The sequence below is a fragment of the Lutjanus erythropterus genome, unplaced genomic scaffold (assembly GCF_056507025.1).
Source record: "Lutjanus erythropterus isolate fLutEry1 unplaced genomic scaffold, fLutEry1.hap2 Scaffold_155, whole genome shotgun sequence".
Taxonomy (NCBI): domain Eukaryota; kingdom Metazoa; phylum Chordata; class Actinopteri; order Lutjaniformes; family Lutjanidae; genus Lutjanus; species Lutjanus erythropterus.
In genome coordinates this window covers 106,665-130,404 of record NW_028146632.1, presented here as the reverse complement: position 1 = coordinate 130,404, position 23,740 = coordinate 106,665, and the positions used below count along the sequence as shown (strand labels likewise).

The following is a 23,740-nucleotide window of genomic DNA, read 5'->3' as shown; positions in this document are numbered from 1 at the left end:
TGGGCACTGCCTGATTTTAACATGCTGACCACTTTCACCTTGACGAATATCCAACAGGTGGCTAAGTCATCGCCAGCCTGTGCAACATTGATGTCTGCAATGAGGCCCGTCCTCCAATGTCAGTGCACTGCCGCACACAACCCCTCCTCAGAATACAAACTGAATGCTGATACCCTGTTGAACACACAACAGTGGTTGAAATGTGAGCCAGTTTTGTTTGTGGGACCCCAAGGGTGCGCTTTACCAATTCAATTATCTGATCAACAAAATCAATTGTATAATGTGCAAGATATTCCACCTCAGGTCATCATTGCTGTTGCACCAGGACATGAACCTGACAGTGTTGCCGAAATGACAGCACGAGCTCTGTTGTTAAGAACAGCAAAGGCAGATTCTCACTCACAGTTAATAACGCCTTTAGGTGAGGATCTGTACATGTTGAACTTAAACGATCAAATCTTACTACCGCAAAGCACATTTCTATGTCAACAGCCACCCACTCCAATTCAATATGGTCCCCCGTCAGAGCTCTCAGAGGTACCTTCCTCGCTATGGGCTAAACATAAGAATCATGTGGGATTTGTAAAATCTGCACAGCCTCATAAAGTAACTTTGAAGCCAAATGCTAAGTTGCCAATGATCAAACAGTACCATTTACCTCCAAAGTCAATTGCAGGCATTGAACCTGTAATCCAATCATTGCTTGATCAAGGGGTACTGGTAGAAACCACCAGTCCATGTAACACTCCCATTTTACCCATCCAAAAGCCTAATCGTCCAAACGAATGGCGATTTGTGCAAGACTTGCAAGCTATCAACAACATTGTTGTGCCGATGACTCCAGTGGTACCAGATACTAATTCTATTTTAGCCTCACTGCCACCTGATTCGACACACTACACAGTCATTGATTTGAGTTCGGCTTTCTTTTCAGTTCCATTGCATCCAGATAGCCAGTACCTGTTTGCATTTACCTTTAAAGGCAGACAACTCACATGGACTACCTTGAGTCAGGGCTATGTTGAAAGTCCAGGAGTGTACGCTGCAGCGGTTAAACGTGATCTCGATGATTTGGAATTGGTGGTAGCACGCTTCTACAGTATGCAGATGACCTGTTGATCGCTTCCCCATCGAAGGAGTCATGTAAGACAGACTCTATAAGGCTGATGAAAAGACTTGCTGAGTGTGGCCACAGAGCTTCGCTGACAAAGTTGCAGTTTTGTCTGCCAGAGGTGACATACCTGGGACATGTCCTGAGAAATGGACAACGACTGTTGTCACCAGAGAGAGTGAAACTCCTCTCTGAAATGCCTCCCCCAAAGACTCGAAAGGATTTGTTATCTTTCCTGGGGATGGCTAACTTTTGCAGACATTGGGTTCATGACTACGCGGCTATGGCCTCTTCTGTCGTGCAATGGACTGATGAGATGCACAGAGCTTTTGTGGACATTAAAAAGGCTCTCATGTCAGCCCCTGCCCTAGGCCTGCCGGATTACAATCAGCCTTTCCACTTGCATGTTCACGAGATGGACGGTTTTGCCACTGGCATCCTGGTACAAAAACACGGGTCACATTATCGTCCTGTAGCGTACTACTCTGCTAAGCTAGACCCAGTGGCTCGAGGTATGCCGGGTTGTCTAAGGTCAGTGGCTGCTGTTGCCACAATGATAGACAAATCATCTCCCATAGTGCTCGCTCATGACTGTGTAGTGCATGTCCCTCACTCTGTCTTGCATATCTTGGACACATCCGCTACTCAGCATATGACAGCTGCTCGTCGCTCAGGTTACGAGGCTATCATTCTTTCCAGCTCCCACATCACTTTGAAGCGCTCACCTCCGTTGAACCCAGCCACTCTCTTACCTCGAGTGGACACGGATGATGATCATGATTGTGTTACCATTATTGACACGTGCACCTCCCCAAGGCCAGACTTGTTGCAGACACCAATAGCTAATTCTGACATGATTTTGTACACGGATGGCTCAGCGTGCAGACCCTCTGATCATCAACACCTTGCTGGCTATGCAGTAGTGAGTGACTGGGAAGTATTAGAGGCACGTGCATTACCTAATGGCACCTCTGCACAGGCCGCTGAGTTGTACGCCCTTACAAGGGCCTGTATTCTAGCTAAAGACAAGGTGGCCACTATCTACACTGATTCTAGATATGCATTTGGGGTTGCGCATGACTTTGGTCAATTATGGAAATTAAGAGGCTTCTTGACTTCCTCAGGTAAACCAATACAACATCATTCTCTGGTAGCAGACCTACTAAAGGCTATTTTGCTTCCATCCCAACTTGCGATAGTAAAATGTGCTGCTCATACACATGGTTCTGATCCAGTAACACGTGGGAATGCGCGGGCTGATGCTGCAGCCAAACAAGCAGCCATTTCCTCTTCCTCCATGGTACGTCAGTGTACCTCCACACAACCTCCTACGCCGACATGCGTACCTTCCTTCAATGATGTCGTAGCTTTGCAAAGCCACGCTGATGATAGGGAAAAATACATATGGTCTCGTAAAGGTTGTGCACCACATCCGGAGTCTGGCTTGTGGCTCCACCCCGATGGCCGTCCCGTCTGTCCCCGATCTCTCCTGCATGTGTTGGCTCGTGTGGCACACGGTCCCACACATGTAGGAAAGGGGGGTATAAATGATGTCATTCGATCACAATGGTTTGCGCCTGGCATAACACAAGTTTCGCAAACACTGGTAGATACATGCATGACATGTCAACTAACCAGAAAAAAAGGAAGCGCTGTAAAACATGACCATTTGGAACCGCCATCAGGTCCTTTTGTAAATATGCAAATCGATTTTGTACATATGCCAAATTGTCAAGGCTACAAGTACTTGTTAGTAATTGTAGACAGGTTCTCTAAATGGGTAGAAGCATACTCCACTAGGAGAGAAGATGCAGAGACAGTTGTGAAGTGCTTGCTCAAAGATGTGATTCCTAGGTTTGGAGTACCAAAAGGGATCGACAGTGATAAAGGGCCAGCATTCAGGGCCAAACTGACTCAGGCTTTATCTAAAGTGCTAGGGTTCCAGTGGCAGCTACATGTCCCCTATCACCCGCAGAGTTCAGGCCAGGTAGAAAGGATGAATTCCACAATTAAAGAAAAACTGACCAAAACAATGATGGCCACTAACATGAAGTGGGTTGACGCATTGCCACTAGTTTTGTACTCTATCCGTAGCACACCAAGTGCAACCACAGGTTTGAGCCCACATGAAGTGTTGATGGGGAGGCCTATGTCCACAGGGACAAGCCCACCCTTAACTCCCCACAAAGTAACTCTGCTTTGGACTGATGATTACATGACAGAGTATGTGATGAGACTAACAGAAACATTGAGAAGGTTTCATAAACAGGTGGCGGACAGGCTCCCGAAACCCTTGGAGGGACCTATTCATCCTTTTAAAGTTGGAGATTTTGTACTAATTAAGTCCCTGGACAAAGTTTCTTTATCTTCCAGGTGGAAAGGTCCATTCCAGGTGCTAGTGGTGACGAGAACAGCTCTAAAGGTCGAGGGCCTAGCAGAATGGGTCCACGCAACCAGGTGCAGGGCTGCACCTCCAGGTCCCACCGAGATGGCAGCAACGCAGGGCGATTAGACCGATGGCTCCTCCTGTCCCTCCTCGTGCTACTGGGATCTTGGGCAGAGCCCGCCTTCAGCAGCCAAAGTGCCTCGAGTGACCTCCTCCTCCACGGCGCAGAAGGAACCGCAGACCTGGTGCCCCCTCAGGAGAGAGGGCACCCACCGCCACGGCCCATGCCCCTCATCCCAGGGAGTGACCACTCCAGACAGAGCCCCTTGCCACGCACCCCTGCTTGGCTAAGCAGTGAACCAGGTCCAGGCCTCAAAACCCAAAACAATAGGTGCCGGAGTGCCTGTCTCCATGGACGAGGTGACAGTCACGTCACTATGCGCCGAAAGAGACTGACGGACAAGCACCAACGTGTCTACAACAAAGTAAGGTTGTTCACCACACAAACATTAACTGAGAATAACCACCTGCAGGCTCCCTGGAACATTACTAAACCCACCTATGAGAGTCTAAACCGGACCAGGAGAGAGGTGGATCCAATCATATTCGAATGTCCTAATGACCGATGTAAATTGAATGATTGTTTGATTGCAAACCCTGATTTCAAGGCTAGAAATAGATGGTGGTGGAATGTACTAGACGCAGAACAAATTGAGCTTTCTCAAACCTCAAAGAATGCTGTGAGAGTCAAGTACACTCCAGCCACCATCCGAAATATAGAGTTATGGTGTTTTACTAATCTACAACTGGAGACCAGCCCCGATTGTAAAGTATGGGAAGTGAATTTTCAGAGTGTGCCAGGGAAGGTCAGAAGTTGTGAAAATCGTGAACATGATGAACATGATGAATACTTTCATGAAATGCTCTTTTCCTCTATACTCCAGATAGGTTCTAAAGCGGCATCCTCTCACACATCGACAGCTCAGAGTGCTCAGATACCTAAAATGGCCAAAACAAACTCTGCCCTTAGTTTAATGATTGAATATGCACGTGAATGTAATCTGAGTAACTGCTGGTTATGCCAGAATATGCCAGAGTCAATACACGCTCCAATGTTAGTTCCAATCCCCTTTTCTAAGACAGATTATGAAGTGTTTAACTGGAATGACTTCGCCTCTAGGTTGCTAGATGAAGCAGATGACTGTTACACCCCTACGTATCCAATAGGATCTCAAGATTCTAATAGATATTCACGGTTTAATGACATTGCACAGTATACTGCAAAAACAATCAATGATCAGTACCTACCCCCAGGAATTAACTATACAACTCTTTTGCGTATCATTTACGTACAGATGTATGTGAAATTAGGATTTGACTATAAAGTCCAAATAACGTTGGCCCAAACAAACTGTTCTAATCCACCAGGAGACCAAATATGTGTACAACAACCTTATGCTGCTACTGTAATGGCCGAAGCATTAGTGTACATACAACCGTGGTTAGGTACACAGACAATAGGATCAGTTAAAGGGGACATATTATGCAAAATGCACTTTTTGAAGGTTTTCCAGTGAAAATATGTGTCCCCGGCCTGCCTTCAGACTCCCCTGATATGAGAACAATCCTCTCTCTCCCTCTATTGCTTGCTCCACCTTTCAGTGAATGTAGGCCAAAACACTCCGTTTAGATTTGTGCCCGGCTATGACGTCATAGCCGGGCAAGCACCTCCTCTGAGCCGGAGACACTCCCTGTGCTGCGTGTCTGTGCCGCCCACTGAAAACCTACGAGTCCGCCTCCCGCTCGCCATCGTTTTCTCCGGGAATGCTACACAGGCAAACTGAGATGTTGAAGGCACAAGGAAAGCACAAGTCCTCTGTTGTTGGCTGCAGGAACGAGCACAAATGTCTGCATTTACTCCCGTCATATGACCCACAGAAGACCCAGTGGATTAATTTATTAATTTTATTTTTAAGTAAAATGTCCTCACAACACCGGTAAAGTGTTGCGTGTGTGTGCGGGTGCTAACCATTTTACTTCGGACTGCTTCTTCATCGACGGTCGGTACAAAGCAGGATTTACTTCAAAACTGAAGCTCAAGGATGGATCAGTACCGACTGTGACATAACTGCAGACATGGCAGCGGTAAGTTTTATCATCTTTATGCTGCTTTACTGTGTATTTAGCCGCCCATCCTGCCGTTAGCATCGCGGCTAATATGTGTAGCATCTACTGTGTGCTGACACGCTGGAGTATAATATTGAGGGAGAGTCATGATAATCTGTGTGAACATTAAGCCTCATATGAAGCCAGTTAACTAAACAGAATAGTAAATTGGATGCTGGTGACTGTTTTTCATGTCAGTTTTTGTGTGACTTCATGCTGCTGGGTTTGTGTTATCGGCTCTGTTGTTATGGACGCTTCCTCTCTCCTCTGCCTGCTGTGTAACTTAGATTAGCATCAAGCTGTCTCATACCTGAAATGTGTAGTGACCTGCTGCAAAATCAAGCCGAGAAACTTGAATTCAGACTAAATCAGGCGTTGTGATTAGCGCAGGTATGCAGTTGTGTTTATCTGTGCTTAGAATGTAAGAATCAAAATAATCAGAAAATAAGTTTAATTTCTCCGGTTCAACAGCTTCCTCACCAACACCACCCCCTCCTCTATTCAGTGTTTACGGTGCTTCAACACTGATGCGCTAAAGGACGACAGTACAGTAACAGTAGTCCTGCATTACATTACAAACAACACAGTGGGGGTGCAGGACATGCAGGAGGAGAGGGACACGTCCATAATGACGACTGTTTTGCTTTGATATCAATACAATTCATAAAATCATGTGACTACTCACTTTTTACTCACAAAAACGGCATAGTAACAATGACCAAGTCACACTCATCAGCTGTTATTATAAATATATTAGGCAATAGCAGTGTATGATTGCATATATTGTCTCAGTGGCATTTGAAAGACTCTTGGTGTTTCCATTTCTTGGAATGCTGTGCAGGTAAATGAAATTGTGGTTACTTTTAATTTGTAAAAAATACTTACTGTTGTTCATTATTTACATCTTTGATTTTCTCTGTACTGCTGTACTTTCAGACTCTGCCTGGCTGTCATGTATTACAGTGAACCTGCTGACAAACCACACATCACATCTGGTGGAGACCAAAGACCATGAGAGGAGCCTGTAGAACAAAACCAGTGAAGACTGAGCCCATGTTTTGTAAGTGTTACATTCTTTTATTTGTAACTAAAATTAAGTCATGTACATGTTGTATTTACTGTATCACTGTAACAGTTGTTGCAAAGGTTTCAACAAAAAATAGAAATAAAATAGAAAATTAATAACTTATATAAATACACACATAAACATAATGCACTGACTTTTTTGAAGTTTAAACAAAATCTTTCTGCAATATTGCACAGGATATGTGGCCGACTTAATGGACCCCATCTTTGAGAAAGTGTTTCCGGACCCGGTGCCAGACAGGGATGAAGATCCAGAGGACATGAGTCCACAGTATGAGGAGCCAGACAAAGAGAAGGTCATCGCCAGCTGTGTGTCCTGGTTCAACTAAGAGGAGGTCTGAATCCAACATAGAGGCCCTGGGCGTCAGGAAACGTGGTGCCAATCCTAAGAACCAGACAGGCTTTGACAAGGAGTGACGAGGAAACCTATAGGCTGATACCTGTAACGAATGAAACATATGGAAAAGATGTCCAGTTAACAGTTTAGCCTCAAAAACATCAATCTTTGATGCGTCAAAGTTTTTTTTTTTCAAATGGATTCAGTGAATCTTTCAGTTTACTGTCATGGATGATAAGTACATCATTTGACATGTTATACGATGTGATATATGCGATTCAATAAATGCCTCACAGTATGTGTAAAACTTATGTTTAATGTTTAATATGAACAGTATCTGTTTATTTTGGGGTGTGCTTCTCCATTCATGGTGTTTAGTGAACACTGTAATGTTATGCCAACTTAAGTAATGTAAAGCAAACTGTAAAAAATCTGACATATTTATCTTCATAAATACAACTAACAATATTGTGAAAATCTTTTCTGTCAGTGTCATGAAATAAACCCTGACAGGATGATGCAGGACCCTGACACAAAACAGAGGGTCTTACTTCATTCTGAAGAGGTTTATTTTACAATACTGACCTGCTCACTGTACATTATCCTGCTCAATATACAATGACTTATCACAATCAGATATACTTTATTGATCCCAGGAGGGAAATTGGTAGTGTTACAGTTAAACTCATTCAAGGAAGACTGGAATATAAGTATATACATATATTTCTACAAATATAAGCATATAGAATATAGAAATTAAGATAAAAATATTCTGTAGAGATAAAGCTTTTAAGAAATAAAAATAAAATATTAGTTAACATGTGCATTGTGAATTAAACTATATACAACAGTAGAAAAAAAAACTAAGACGTGTAAGAATATGTAAACATGCATTTGTATGTAAGTGATGTACAACAATATATACAGCAGTGGTACACATACTAGTGTAAAACAGTATGCTGAAGATAGGGACAAGTGTTATAGGATACATGTATTATAATAAGAGCATTAGTTGATTTAAATGCTCATATAAATAAATTCATCCAGAGTCTATTCTAAGATTTGTTGTGAACATATCCACAAAATTTAGAAAAATGTAAATATTTCAACAAAATATTAGGCCTATGAAATTCAAACCTGAAAGACATTAGACAAGCTGTGATGGATGAGCAGGAAGCTTTGGCAGATTTCAAATACATAATATAGGAACAGGTAAATTGTTGCACATTATGTGGAGACGGAGCACAGTGTAGTTTACAAACCACTGCACACAGCCTTGACGTCTGAAAACTGATGATAAAATGATAATAAATTCTAAAACAAGTTCAGTATTATGATTTAAAAAATGTGGCTACATAAAGGACTATTTTGATAGTCATCTCTGCAGAGAATATTGGAAAACAAAGATAATTATTGTCAGCAATCGTCAAAATATGTTAGTAATTGGGACACTTGTAACACTTGTAGAGGTCCTTTGAGTATTAACGTGTCTCACCGGAGACATGACGGTTAACTATATTCACAAATTATAATGTCACTTATTCGCCAAAATTACAGTTAGCATTAGCTGCCGAGCTAGTTACATTTTAACGTTGTACCAACACACACATCGACTAACTGTAAAGTATCAAGACACACAAAGTTGTAGACTTACCATTCAGACACGTCCGGCAACATCCGCAGTGTTTGAATTTCTGCAGGAGCCTCCTCTGGATCAAAATTAGATGTTTAAAATCTACCATGTCTGACAGCAGCCATGTCCGTCATGGTGTTCAGCGTAAACATAGCAGGCAGGACCGGCTGATTCAAGCCACGCCCACCACCAGAGAGGGGCGCGACTAGTCACAGCTCATTTGCATTTAAAGCTACAGGCACAGAAACAGCTCGTTTTGAGAGAGGCTGAAATAGAGGGGTATAAAGACACGCTGATCTGCATGATCCGAGTGGTGTTTTATGAAACAAACTTCGAAAGCATGTTTTGAGGACCTCTGAGAACTATAAAAACTTATCAGAAAGGGGCATAATATGAGACCTTTAAAGTAAAAGTGCATAACTGTTCTGAGCCCCTCCATCCTCAGCCTACTCCTCTTCGTGATTGCTCCACATATATTCCCCCGGTGTTAACCCATGATTTACAGAATGTGTCCCTTTGCATGCAAGGCGTAGGAACAAATCAGCATGAAAGTTTAGGACACAGCAGCTGTCTGAAATCCGTGCAGATCGGTCTAATGAAGTCTCCGTTGCCTGAGAGAGTGTACTTGGTCTGTGGGAATAATGCTTATAGCTGTGTGCCCTACGATGACGCTTCTGGAACATGTTATCTGGCCTATCTAGTCCCTTTGATTAGAGAAGTAGATTCGTCTGAAATAGCCGCATTGTATCCCCCTTTACATAAACACAGGAGGGAGTTGTCTAGCCTCTAACGGGTAGCAGGTATCATTCTCCCCTTCTATGGTGTCTATGTCACTCAACAAGAGCTTATATCCCTGTCCAAAGTGCTAGAAAACCACCTTAATGTCTCTAATAAAGCTATGTTAGCAGAACACAAGGAGCTGCAGGAAGTAAAGACAGTGGTATTGCAAAATCGTATGGCACTAGACTTGTTACTAGCTGCTCAGGGTGGAACCTGTAAAGTCATCGGTACTGAGTGTTGTTCTTATATTTCAGATGCAACAGCTGAGATAATGGATATGGCCCATGACACCACACAGGGCCTTAAAGAGTTACATGCCACCCACGGGTTTGAGCTAGGGGATTTCTCAAGCACATTCGGGTCCTGGGGATCAGGTATTCTTAAGCTTCTCACCACCGTAGTAGTGTTTCTTCTTCTCCTCATCCTCATTGGTACATGCCTGGTCTTCATCATTAAGTTAATCATTCGTAAATCTACCAGAACCATTACACAGGCCCCCCAAACTGTGGTTAAGTATGATAATGATGATGTCACTGTGATGTTTTATCCTGATGTTGAACAGTGGGAATTTCCTTATTCATTTTCGGATGACAGTGGGTGCAGTGAAGATAACAGGTAAAGGTGAAACACTAACGAGCTACAGGTAACACAAGGGGGGTTGGGATGAGTGTTGTAGGTCTTGATCTAATCTATCTTATTCTTGATACTAATGTGATTATAATGCTATATGTGTGATCAAAACGTGTTTTGCAGAATCCAAATGAGTTTGCATGCTGTGTGAATCTTTACAGGACTAGTTTAACTGAATTGTATCTAGTTCGCAATATAAACAAAATAAATAAAGAAAGAAAGATATTAATAACAATCAAATTAAACAATAGGCTATGAATAAAAATTTGTATTATGTTTTTCCATAGCAATGGCGAACCTTTGTCTCTTCACATATTATATGTGTGGTGTGTATAGGTATTTGAAATCGAAATGTCTTATGAATGAACATGTTAGTCTCAGGAACTTTAAAACACAGGCATGAGCATTTTGCTGGGAATATAATTGCATTCCAGGAATAACATCTACAAGGAAGGATTCCATACCACCATCATCGTGACGTGCTAGTAACCTCTCCATGGTGGTGGCCCCCAATGTCCGTAAAGTACACGGGGGTCGAAGACTCATCAGTGCACTTACAACAGTGTGATATGATTGAAGAACAAGGTTTATTATGTGACATGTATTCATGTATAAGTGACTGTTGTTTCTTGATTGAGATTTTGTTTTGAAGGATGCTTATTGTGTTACATGTGTGTTCATCTCATTTCTGAAGGCGTTCCCTCGGGTACTAGGCTCATTGACAAGTAAGGCAAATTCGGGTTTATCTATTGATAAAAGGGGGGATTCTGTTGTGGAATTTGCCTCACTTGCTTCACTAGCTCTTAGATTGTTCCCTGAGTCTCTCTTTATATGGGTGACAATGCAGTCGTGAAGGGTCCAATCATAGGTCATCTAACCTGAACAGGCACACTAGTAGTTGGTCACTCTGCACAACTACAGTCCACAGCTGCACAAGTAGGAGAGTAGTGCATCCCCCAGATACTTTCTCCTGAGGTCCCAAGGTTATGGCTTATCGGGCAGACAGACTGTCTCCACATTCTCTATCAGGGCACAATACATGAGCAAGGCCGACAGATACAGTGATTTAGAGCAAAGAGGTGCATAGCTTCTTGTTTTGCACTTATGCCCAATAGAATTTGTGTACACATAGATAGACACATCAGGCCCATACATGGTGGCGTGTCAAATTCCAGCGAATGTCAGGGGACAGTTAAATACCTTCACTCGAGAAGTAACCTTCAGAAATGGGTTGGCTGTCACAATATTCTCAGTGTATTGCTAATCTGAATTCTCCTCGATCGAGCTTCATTAAATACTCCTGTGTAAGTCATCTGGGACTCCCGAACTCTTCTTCAGTGTCTGAGTGAACCATTCTTCAGAATTTCCACTACAATTTGGCGTTGTCGGCAGGATTCCAACAGAACAACAAACTGGTAAGTGCAAATCAATTTCTTTGCCTTACCATGTTTGAGTTTGACGGAATCTAAAATTAATGCGTAGCAAATTCGGCTATAACTAAAATAGAATTAAAGCAAATTTAAAGCATTGGTTCAACTCATGTGAAAAACAAATATATGTGTAAAAGTGGAATTTTAAAGTAATATCTGTGGTCGTTAAATCTGAGACTGATATCAAGTGTTTGGTTCCGGGACAGCTGCGGGCTGAGCCCGTCTTAGATAAGAGTGCACAGTGAAGTTAACCCTTGGGAAGACGTTCTGGGGTAGGATGAAATAGGCTTATTTCGGTTAACCAATATCTGTGAGTGCATCTATGACCTGTGGGAACAAAGAGGCTCTGCTAAGTTCTGCTTCAGAGGCCTAGGCGCCGAATTGTGTACACAAAATAAAGAAATTTGAAATCTTTAAAGTCTCATACCGCAACCACTTTGCCAAATTTAAATACTAATGAAAATACAAGAGTGTGAAGTCCCATGATGCAGCTGAAGTATTTTGTGATGTGTTGCTTGTATATGCTGTGCTGTATATGTGTTTGAAGTGTTGATCTGAATATTGCAATGGGTAATGATCAGTCCACAGCAGAGCCCAGACACAGACCTATGGTCAGTTCTCCAAGAACCACTCGCTATAATGTTTCCACCTCACCCAGACCAATCTTAAAAACCACTCGCAATGCTGACTCTACCTCCCCCAAACCAGTCTTAAAGTCCCATGAGCTAACTGCTAAAGCAACCTCACCAGCTATGTCAAAAAGAACGCTAGATCACACCAGTAAGACAATTGCTGAAAATTTTTTTCCCCCACACACCCCCGGTGGAATTGTTGGTAGAAAGGAAGGTTGGAAGTGTGTGATCCCATTTTCCTCTTTGATGACTGAATGGACTAAGGGTGAATGGCCATGTGGAGGGTCGTTTGAGAGTGAAAAATTACAGTTGGCAAGAGAGCAATTGAGTTTTGATAAGGGAGATCCGGAGTGGGATCTCCGTTACATGTCGGAATGTTTGAGAGTGTGGTTGAGAGTGGCAGAGCAGTGTGAAAGGGAGAAAGCAAGTGGCAGCCGGTGTGAATGGGGTTCAGATGAACTGAGAGACACCATTGATCGGTGTGTTAAGTACGTTGCCTTGTGTCACATGCCTATGTTGCAAACTGTATTGAGAACCAGAGCGACTGAAATGGCTAAAATTAAAGAGCGACATGGTAATGACGCTGCTGCGTGTGCCAAAGCTATGATGTATGGTTGGGCAAGGCGCCAAGGAAGAGCACCATCCCCACAGTGTTTGCTGACTACTCTAGCTAATGTGAACCTTCCCTTTCCCCGTGAAAATTTTGAACAGCATACTGTCTCTGCGTATCCTAAGCGAGTTGATAACAGCGAAGAGGGAGCCCATGTAGGGAAAAGTCAGACAGAAGAAGACCTTATTTTGCTCACAGCTGCGGCGCTGAACATAGAGCAAGATAGGAAGAGGAGAGATAGAGAGGCTAGAGAAGCACAGGAGCAGGGAGAGGCAGCTGCCTTGCTTGACGGTGCTAGGGCAAATGATTCAGATGAGGAGAAGCAGGGAGGGCCACTAGAGGAGGAGGAGTTAACACACACACACACACAGACACTGACACAGATGCTGACATGTATTCTCAGGCAGCAGCAGCACTAAGGGAGGACACAGAGACTGAAAGCAAAATACTTCGACGTGTGAAAGGCCCAGGTCCTGTCAGGGCTACTAGCTCAGAAATAGAGAGATTATTGCGTGACAGAGTAGAGAAACCTAAATCTGCTACTAGGAGACCACAGAGTGCAGTCAGGGAGAGACCTGACACCGATAAAACAATAAATGCCCCTAAAATTATGGTAGGTGAGACTCCTGTGTGTAGACCATGGACTCCCTCAGAAGTCCTAGACATGACTAGGAAAGCTCCAAATCCCATAAGTCGACCCAAGGACTATTACCAGTGGCTCTTTCAAACATGTACAGTGTATGATTGTTTGATTCCAGATGTCCGTCAGCTGTTAACCTTCACCTATGGGAGCGAGTGGACTTTGTGTAAAGACAAGTTCCAGTTCCCACAACCAGAAAATGGAGGCCAGTGGCCTAACCATAGATCTTTAAACACCTGGTTAGAAAATGATGCTAAAGCAGCAATTACAAAATGCGCGCGTACGCATAGTGATTTCTCAAAAGTTATGCATTGCATACAAGAGCCCAAAGAAGCTTTACCAGATTTCATACAGCGGTTAATCGGGGTGTGGGACAATAGTGCCGGTATTACACGGGAAGAAAATGCAGCCTTTGCAATACAAACACTTCTGCATAACGTGAAGGCACACATAGCATCGGGATACAAATTGTCCTGCCATGACTGGCAAACCAAGAACTGGCAGGACACTGTTCATACCCTGCTAAATATGCACCGAAATCAAATTTTCGCTCAAAGTGGCTCTAATAACAGCAAACAAATGATGCAGTCAATAAACAACCCCACCAATAACCAGCAGAAGGAAAACAAACAACAAACAAATAAAAACAAAAGAAAAGGTAACTGCCGCAACTGTGGCAGACCTGGACACTGGGCCTCTGAATGTAGAAGCGCGAGGCGCCCACATGATCAATATTTGGATTACTACCCACGTGATCGATACCCTGATTACCGCCACCCCATCGATCGAAATGCAGACTATCCATACCCAGCGTTACCTGGCCATGCACCGCGTTTAGCAATTAAGGGGCCAGATGCAGATCAGCGTAAAGATGAATAGGGCGGCCATGGAGGAACAGGATCAGAACAGCATCACAATTTTTCAAAGAAGCAACACAAATCCGTCTCTCAACCTGTCCTGCAGAAGACCCTACAATACCAGTAGAGGTTAATGGTACTATTGTTGATATTTTGGTAGATAGTGGTGCAACTTTATCTACTGTAAGAGCAGCTGAGCATGTGTGTACACCAACATCTCATTTTGTCACTACAGTGGGTGTCTCAGGCGTCCCTATTGCAGAGCCAGTGTCATCCAGATCCAATGTAAATGTTGAAGGGTCACAGATACAACACTCATTCCTCATCTCTGAAAACAGCCCTATAAATTTGATGGGCAGAGATCTATTATGTAAACTACATGCTACTATTCAATGTACTCCAGATGGATTGTTTTTGTCCATCCCTGACGATAGAGCTGTACAAGCTGTTCAGTTTCTACAAAATGTGAACGATTGTTTGTATCAATGGGCACTGCCTGATTTTAACATGCTGACCACTTTCACCTTGACGAATATCCAACAGGTGGCTAAGTCATCGCCAGCCTGTGCAACATTGATGTCTGCAATGAGGCCCGTCCTCCAATGTCAGTGCACTGCCGCACACAACCCCTCCTCAGAATACAAACTGAATGCTGATACCCTGTTGAACACACAACAGTGGTTGAAATGTGAGCCAGTTTTGTTTGTGGGACCCCAAGGGTGCGCTTTACCAATTCAATTATCTGATCAACAAAATCAATTGTATAATGTGCAAGATATTCCACCTCATGTCATCATTGCTGTTGCACCAGGACATGAACCTGACAGTGTTGCCGAAATGACAGCACGAGCTCTGTTGTTAAGAACAGCAAAGGCAGATTCTCACTCACAGTTAATAACGCCTTTAGGTGAGGATCTGTACATGTTGAACTTAAACGATCAAATCTTACTACCGCAAAGCACATTTCTATGTCAACAGCCACCCACTCCAATTCAATATGGTCCCCCGTCAGAGCTCTCAGAGGTACCTTCCTCGCTATGGGCTAAACATAAGAATCATGTGGGATTTGTAAAATCTGCACAGCCTCATAAAGTAACTTTGAAGCCAAATGCTAAGTTACCAATGATCAAACAGTACCATTTACCTCCAAAGTCAATTGCAGGCATTGAACCTGTAATCCAATCATTGCTTGATCAAGGGGTACTGGTAGAAACCACCAGTCCATGTAACACTCCCATTTTACCCATCCAAAAGCCTAATCGTCCAAACGAATGGCGATTTGTGCAAGACTTGCAAGCTATCAACAACATTGTTGTGCCGATGACTCCAGTGGTACCAGATACTAATTCTATTTTAGCCTCACTGCCACCTGATTCGACACACTACACAGTCATTGATTTGAGTTCGGCTTTCTTTTCAGTTCCATTGCATCCAGATAGCCAGTACCTGTTTGCATTTACCTTTAAAGGCAGACAACTCACATGGACTACCTTGAGTCAGGGCTATGTTGAAAGTCCAGGAGTGTACGCTGCAGCGGTTAAACGTGATCTCGATGATTTGGAATTGGTGGTAGCACGCTTCTACAGTATGCAGATGACCTGTTGATCGCTTCCCCATCGAAGGAGTCATGTAAGACAGACTCTATAAGGCTGATGAAAAGACTTGCTGAGTGTGGCCACAGAGCTTCGCTGACAAAGTTGCAGTTTTGTCTGCCAGAGGTGACATACCTGGGACATGTCCTGAGAAATGGACGACGACTGTTGTCACCAGAGAGAGTGAAACTCCTCTCTGAAATGCCTCCCCCAAAGACTCGAAAGGATTTGTTATCTTTCCTGGGGATGGCTAACTTTTGCAGACATTGGGTTCATGACTACGCGGCTATGGACTCCGTATTGCGACCGGCCACTCTTCAGGCAGCCTCTTCTGTCGTGCAATGGACTGATGAGATGCACAGAGCTTTTGTGGACATTAAAAAGGCTCTCATGTCAGCCCCTGCCCTAGGCCTGCCGGATTACAATCAGCCTTTCCACTTGCATGTTCACGAGATGGACGGTTTTGCCACTGGCATCCTGGTACAAAAACACGGGTCACATTATCGTCCTGTAGCGTACTACTCTGCTAAGCTAGACCCAGTGGCTCGAGGTATGCCTGGTTGTCTAAGGTCAGTGGCTGCTGTTGCCACAATGATAGACAAATCATCTCCCATAGTGCTCGCTCATGACTGTGTAGTGCATGTCCCTCACTCTGTCTTGCATATCTTGGACACATCCGCTACTCAGCATATGACAGCTGCTCGTCGCTCAGGTTACGAGGCTATCATTCTTTCCAGCTCCCACATCACTTTGAAGCGCTCACCTCCGTTGAACCCAGCCACTCTCTTACCTCGAGTGGACACGGATGATGATCATGATTGTGTTACCATTATTGACACGTGCACCTCCCCAAGGCCAGACTTGTTGCAGACACCAATAGCTAATTCTGACATGATTTTGTACACGGATGGCTCAGCGTGCAGACCCTCTGATCATCAACACCTTGCTGGCTATGCAGTAGTGAGTGACTGGGAAGTATTAGAGGCACGTGCATTACCTAATGGCACCTCTGCACAGGCCGCTGAGTTGTACGCCCTTACAAGGGCCTGTATTCTAGCTAAAGACAAGGTGGCCACTATCTACACTGATTCTAGATATGCATTTGGGGTTGCGCATGACTTTGGTCAATTATGGAAATTAAGAGGCTTCTTGACTTCCTCAGGTAAACCAATACAACATCATTCTCTGGTAGCAGACCTACTAAAGGCTATTTTGCTTCCATCCCAACTTGCGATAGTAAAATGTGCTGCTCATACACATGGTTCTGATCCAGTAACACGTGGGAATGCGCGGGCTGATGCTGCAGCCAAACAAGCAGCCATTTCCTCTTCCTCCATGGTACGTCAGTGTACCTCCACACAACCTCCTACGCCGACATGCGTACCTTCCTTCAATGATGTCGTAGCTTTGCAAAGCCACGCTGATGATAGGGAAAAATACATATGGTCTCGTAAAGGTTGTGCACCACATCCGGAGTCTGGCTTGTGGCTCCACCCCGATGGCCGTCCCGTCTGTCCCCGATCTCTCCTGCATGTGTTGGCTCGTGTGGCACACGGTCCCACACATGTAGGAAAGGGGGGTATAAATGATGTCATTCGATCACAATGGTTTGCGCCTGGCATAACACAAGTTTCGCAAACACTGGTAGATACATGCATGACATGTCAACTAACCAGAAAAAAAGGAAGCGCTGTAAAACATGACCATTTGGAACCGCCATCAGGTCCTTTTGTAAATATGCAAATCGATTTTGTACATATGCCAAATTGTCAAGGCTACAAGTACTTGTTAGTAATTGTAGACAGGTTCTCTAAATGGGTAGAAGCATACTCCACTAGGAGAGAAGATGCAGAGACAGTTGTGAAGTGCTTGCTCAAAGATGTGATTCCTAGGTTTGGAGTACCAAAAGGGATCGACAGTGATAAAGGGCCAGCATTCAGGGCCAAACTGACTCAGGCTTTATCTAAAGTGCTAGGGTTCCAGTGGCAGCTACATGTCCCCTATCACCCGCAGAGTTCAGGCCAGGTAGAAAGGATGAATTCCACAATTAAAGAAAAACTGACCAAAACAATGATGGCCACTAACATGAAGTGGGTTGACGCATTGCCACTAGTTTTGTACTCTATCCGTAGCACACCAAGTGCAACCACAGGTTTGAGCCCACATGAAGTGTTGATGGGGAGGCCTATGTCCACAGGGACAAGCCCACCCTTAACTCCCCACAAAGTAACTCTGCTTTGGACTGATGATTACATGACAGAGTATGTGATGAGACTAACAGAAACATTGAGAAGGTTTCATAAACAGGTGGCGGACAGGCTCCCGAAACCCTTGGAGGGACCTATTCATCCTTTTAAAGTTGGAGATTTTGTACTAATTAAGTCCCTGGACAAAGTTTCTTTATCTTCCAGGTGGAAAGGTCCATTCCAGGTGCTAGTGGTGACGAGAACAGCTCTAAAGGTCGAGGGCCTAGCAGAATGGGTCCACGCAACCAGGTGCAGGGCTGCACCTCCAGGTCCCACCGAGATGGCAGCAACGCAGGGCGATTAGACCGATGGCTCCTCCTGTCCCTCCTCGTGCTACTGGGATCTTGGGCAGAGCCCGCCTTCAGCAGCCAAAGTGCCTCGAGTGACCTCCTCCTCCACGGCGCAGAAGGAACCGCAGACCTGGTGCCCCCTCAGGAGAGAGGGCACCCACCGCCACGGCCCATGCCCCTCATCCCAGGGAGTGACCACTCCAGACAGAGCCCCTTGCCACGCACCCCTGCTTGGCTAAGCAGTGAACCAGGTCCAGGCCTCAAAACCCAAAACAATAGGTGCCGGAGTGCCTGTCTCCATGGACGAGGTGACAGTCACGTCACTATGCGCCGAAAGAGACTGACGGACAAGCACCAACGTGTCTACAACAAAGTAAGGTTGTTCACCACACAAACATTAACTGAGAATAACCACCTGCAGGCTCCCTGGAACATTACTAAACCCACCTATGAGAGTCTAAACCGGACCAGGAGAGAGGTGGATCCAATCATATTCGAATGTCCTAATGACCGATGTAAATTGAATGATTGTTTGATTGCAAACCCTGATTTCAAGGCTAGAAATAGGTGGTGGTGGAATGTACTAGACGCAGAACAAATTGAGCTTTCTCAAACCTCAAAGAATGCTGTGAGAGTCAGGTACACTCCAGCCACCATCCGAAATATAGAGTTATGGTGTTTTACTAATCTACAACTGGAGACCAGCCCCGATTGTAAAGTATGGGAAGTGAATTTTCAGAGTGTGCCAGGGAAGGTCAGAAGTTGTGAAAATCGTGAACATGATGAACATGATGAATACTTTCATGAAATGCTCTTTTCCTCTATACTCCAGATAGGTTCTAAAGTGGCATCCTCTCACACATCGACAGCTCAGAGTGCTCAGATACCTAAAATGGCCAAAACAAACTCTGCCCTTAGTTTAATGATTGAATATGCACGTGAATGTAACTGCTGGTTATGCCAGAATATGCCAGAGTCAATACACGCTCCAATGTTAGTTCCAATCCCCTTTTCTAAGACAGATTATGAAGTGTTTAACTGGAATGACTTCGCCTCTAGGTTGCTAGATGAAGCAGATGACTGTTACACCCCTACGTATCCAATAGGATCTCAAGATTCTAATAGATATTCACGGTTTAATGACATTGCACAGTATACTGCAAAAACAATCAATGATCAGTACCTACCCCCAGGAATTAACTATACAACTCTTTTGCGTATCATTTACGTACAGATGTATGTGAAATTAGGATTTGACTATAAAGTCCAAATAACGTTGGCCCAAACAAACTGTTCTAATCCACCAGGAGACCAAATATGTGTACAACAACCTTATGCTGCTACTGTAATGGCCGAAGCATTAGTGTACATACAACCGTGGTTAGGTACACAGACAATAGGATCAGTTAAAGGGGACATATTATGCAAAATGCACTTTTTGAAGGTTTTCCAGTGAAAATATGTGTCCCCGGCCTGCCTTCAGACTCCCCTGATATGAGAACAATCCTCTCTCTCCCCCTCTTGCTTGCTCCACCTTTCAGTGAATGTAGGCCAAAACACTCCGTTTAGATTTGTGCCCGGCTATGACGTCATAGCCGGGCAAGCACCTCCTCTGAGCCGGAGACACTCCCTGTGCTGCGTGTCTGTGCCGCCCACTGAAAACCTACGAGTCCGCCTCCCGCTCGCCATCGTTTTCTCCGGGAATGCTACACAGGCAAACTGAGATGTTGAAGGCACAAGGAAAGCACAAGTCCTCTGTTGTTGGCTGCAGGAACGAGCACAAATGTCTGCATTTACTCCCGTCATATGACCCACAGAAGACCCAGTGGATTAATTTATTAATTTTATTTTTAAGTAAAATGTCCTCACAACACCGGTAAAGTGTTGCGTGTGTGTGCGGGTGCTAACCATTTTACTTCGGACTGCTTCTTCATCGACGGTCGGTACAAAGCAGGATTTACTTCAAAACTGAAGCTCAAGGATGGATCAGTACCGACTGTGACATAACTGCAGACATGGCAGCGGTAAGTTCTATCATCTTTATGCTGCTTTACTGTGTATTTAGCCGCTCATCCTGCCGTTAGCATCGCGGCTAATATGTGTAGCATCTACTGTGTGCTGACACGCTGGAGTATAATATTGAGGGAGAGTCATGATAATCTGTGTGAACATTAAGCCTCATATGAAGCCAGTTAACTAAACAGAATAGTAAATTGGATGCTGGTGACTGTTTTTCATGTCAGTTTTTGTGTGACTTCATGCTGCTGGGTTTGTGTTATCGGCTCTGTTGTTATGGACGCTTCCTCTCTCCTCTGCCTGCTGTGTAACTTAGATTAGCATCAAGCTGTCTCATACCTGAAATGTGTAGTGACCTGCTGCAAAATCAAGCCGAGAAACTTGAATTCAGACTAAATCAGGCGTTGTGATTAGCGCAGGTATGCAGTTGTGTTTATCTGTGCTTAGAATGTAAGAACCAAAATAATCAGAAAATAAGTTTAATTTCTCCGGTTCAACAGCTTCCTCACCAACACCACCCCCTCCTCTATTCAGTGTTTACGGTGCTTCAACACTGATGCGCTAAAGGACGACAGTACAGTAACAGTAGTCCTGCATTACATTACAAACAACACAGTGGGGGTGCAGGACATGCAGGAGGAGAGGGACACATCCATAATGACGACTGTTTTGCTTTGATATCAATACAATTCATAAAATCATGTGACTACTCACTTTTTACTCACAAAAACGGCATAGTAACAAAGACCAAGTCACACACATCAGCTGTTATTATAAATATATTAGGCCATAGCAGTGTATGATTGCATATATTGTCTCAGTGGCATTTGAAAGACTCTTGGTGTTTCCATTTCTTGGAATGCTGTGCAGGTAAATGAAAGTGTGGTTACATTTAATTTGTAAAAAATATTTACAGTTGTTCATTATTTACATCTTTGATTTTCTCTGTACTGCTGTACTTTCAGACTCTGCCTGGCTGTCATGTATTACAGTGAACCTGCTGACAAACCACACATCACATCTGGTGGAGACCAACTCTTCAAAGTGCACTTCCCAAAGACCATGAGAGGAGCCTGCAGAACAAAACCAGTGAAGACTGAGCCCATGTTTTGTAAGTGTTACATTCTTTTATTTGTAACTAAAATTAAGTCATGTACATGTTGTATTTACTGTATCACTGTAACAGTTGTTGCAAAGGTTTCAACAAAAAATAGAAATAAAATAGAAAATTAATAACTTATATAAATACACACATAAACATAATGCACTGACTTTTTTGAAGTTTAAACAAAATCTTTCTGCAATATTGCACAGGATATGTGGCCGACTTAATGGACCCCATCTTTGAGAAAGTGTTTCCGGACCCGGTGCCAAACAGGGATGAAGATCCAGAGGACATGAGTCCACAGTATGAGGAGCCAGACAAGGAGAAGTTCATCGCCAGCTGTGTGTCCTGGTTCAACTAAGAGGAGGTCTGAATCCAACATAGAGGCCCTGGGCGTCAGGAAACATGGCGCAAATCCTAAGAACCAGACAGGCTTTGACAAGGAGTGACGAGGAAACCTATAGGCTGATACCTGTAACGAATGAAACATATGGAAAAGATGTCCAGTTAACAGTTTAGCCTCAAAAACATCAATCTTTGATGTGTCAAAGTTTTTTTTTTTTCAAATGGATTCAGTGAATCTTTCAGTTTACTGTCATGGATGATAAGTACATAATTTGACATGTTATACGATGTGATATATGCGATTCAATAAATGCCTCACAGTATGTGTAAAACTTCTCCTGTTAAGTCATGTTTAATATGAACAGTATCTGTTTATTTTGGGGTGTGCTTCTCCATTCATGGTGTTTAGTGAACACTGTAATGTTATGCCAACTTAAGTAATGTAAAGCAAACTGTAAAAAATCTGACATATTTATCTTCATAAATACAACTAACAATATTGTGAAAATCTTTTCTGTCAGTGTCATGAAATAAACCCTGACAGGATGATGCAGGACCCTGACACAAAACAGAGGGTCTTACTTCATTCTGAAGAGGTTTATTTTACAATACTGACCTGCTCACTGTACATTATCCTGCTCAATATACAATGACTTATCACAATCAGATATACTTTATTGATCCCAGGAGGGAAATTGGTAGTGTTACAGTTAAACTCATTCAAGGAAGACTGGAATATAAGTATATACATATATTTCTACAAATATAAGCATATAGAATATAGAAATTAAGATAAAAATATTCTGTAGAGATAAAGCTTTTAAGAAATAAAAATAAAATATTAGTTAACATGTGCATTGTGAATTAAACTATATACAACAGTAGAAAAAAAAAACTAAGACGTGTAAGAATATGTAAACATATGCGTTTGTATGTAAGTGATGTACAACAATATATACAGCAGTGGTACACATACTAGTGTAAAACAGTATGCTGAAGATAGGGACAAGTGTTATAGGATACATGTATTATAATAAGAGCATTGGTTGATTTAAATGCTCATATAAATAAATTCATCCAGAGTCTATTCTAAGATTTGTTGTGAGCATATCCACAAAATTTAGAAAAATGTAAATATTTCAACAAAATATTAGGCCTATGAAATTCAAACCTGAAAGACATTAGACAAGCTGTGATGGATGAACAGGAAGCTTTGGCAAATTTCAAATACATAATATAGAAACAGGTAAATTGTTGCACATTATGTGGAGACGGAGCACAGTGTAGTTTACAAACCACTGCACACAGCCTTGACGTCTGAAAACTGATGATAAAATGATAATAAATTCTAAAACAAGTTCAGTATTATGATTAAAAGAATGTGGCTACATAAAGGACTATTTTGATAGTCATCTCTGCAGAGAATATTGGAAAACAAAGATAATTATTGTCAGCAATCATCAAAATATGTTAGTAATTGGGACACCTGTAACACTTGTAGAGGTCCTTTGAGTATTAACGTGTCTCACCGGAGACATGACGGTTAACTATATTCACAAATTATAATGTCACTTATTCGCCAAAATTACAGTTAGCATTAGCTACCGAGCTAGTTACATTTTAACGTTGTACCAACACACACATCGACTAACTGTAAAGTATCAAGACACACAAAGTTGTAGACTTACCATTCAGACACGTCCGGCAACATCCGCAGTGTTTGAATTTCTGCAGGAGCCTCCTCTGGATCAAAATTAGATGTTTAAAATCTACCATGTCTGACAGCAGCCATGTCCGTCATGGTGTTCAGCGTAAACATAGCCCAATAATACCTGACTGCAGCCCGGG

General features: G+C 43.2%; 2 long non-coding RNA genes across 2 annotated transcripts in view; both read left to right on the top strand.

Annotated features, from left to right (window-relative positions):
* LOC146304304 (uncharacterized) overlaps window positions 1–23,740 on the top strand; it is a 439,321-nt gene that overhangs the window by 324,614 nt on the left and 90,967 nt on the right. The gene's annotated exons all lie outside the window — the stretch shown is intronic.
* On the top strand, window positions 20,133–21,888 carry LOC146304306 (uncharacterized). Its single transcript, XR_014769381.1, has 3 exons — window positions 20,133–20,450; window positions 21,408–21,553; window positions 21,757–21,888. It is a non-coding gene; the product is annotated as an uncharacterized LOC146304306 (long non-coding RNA).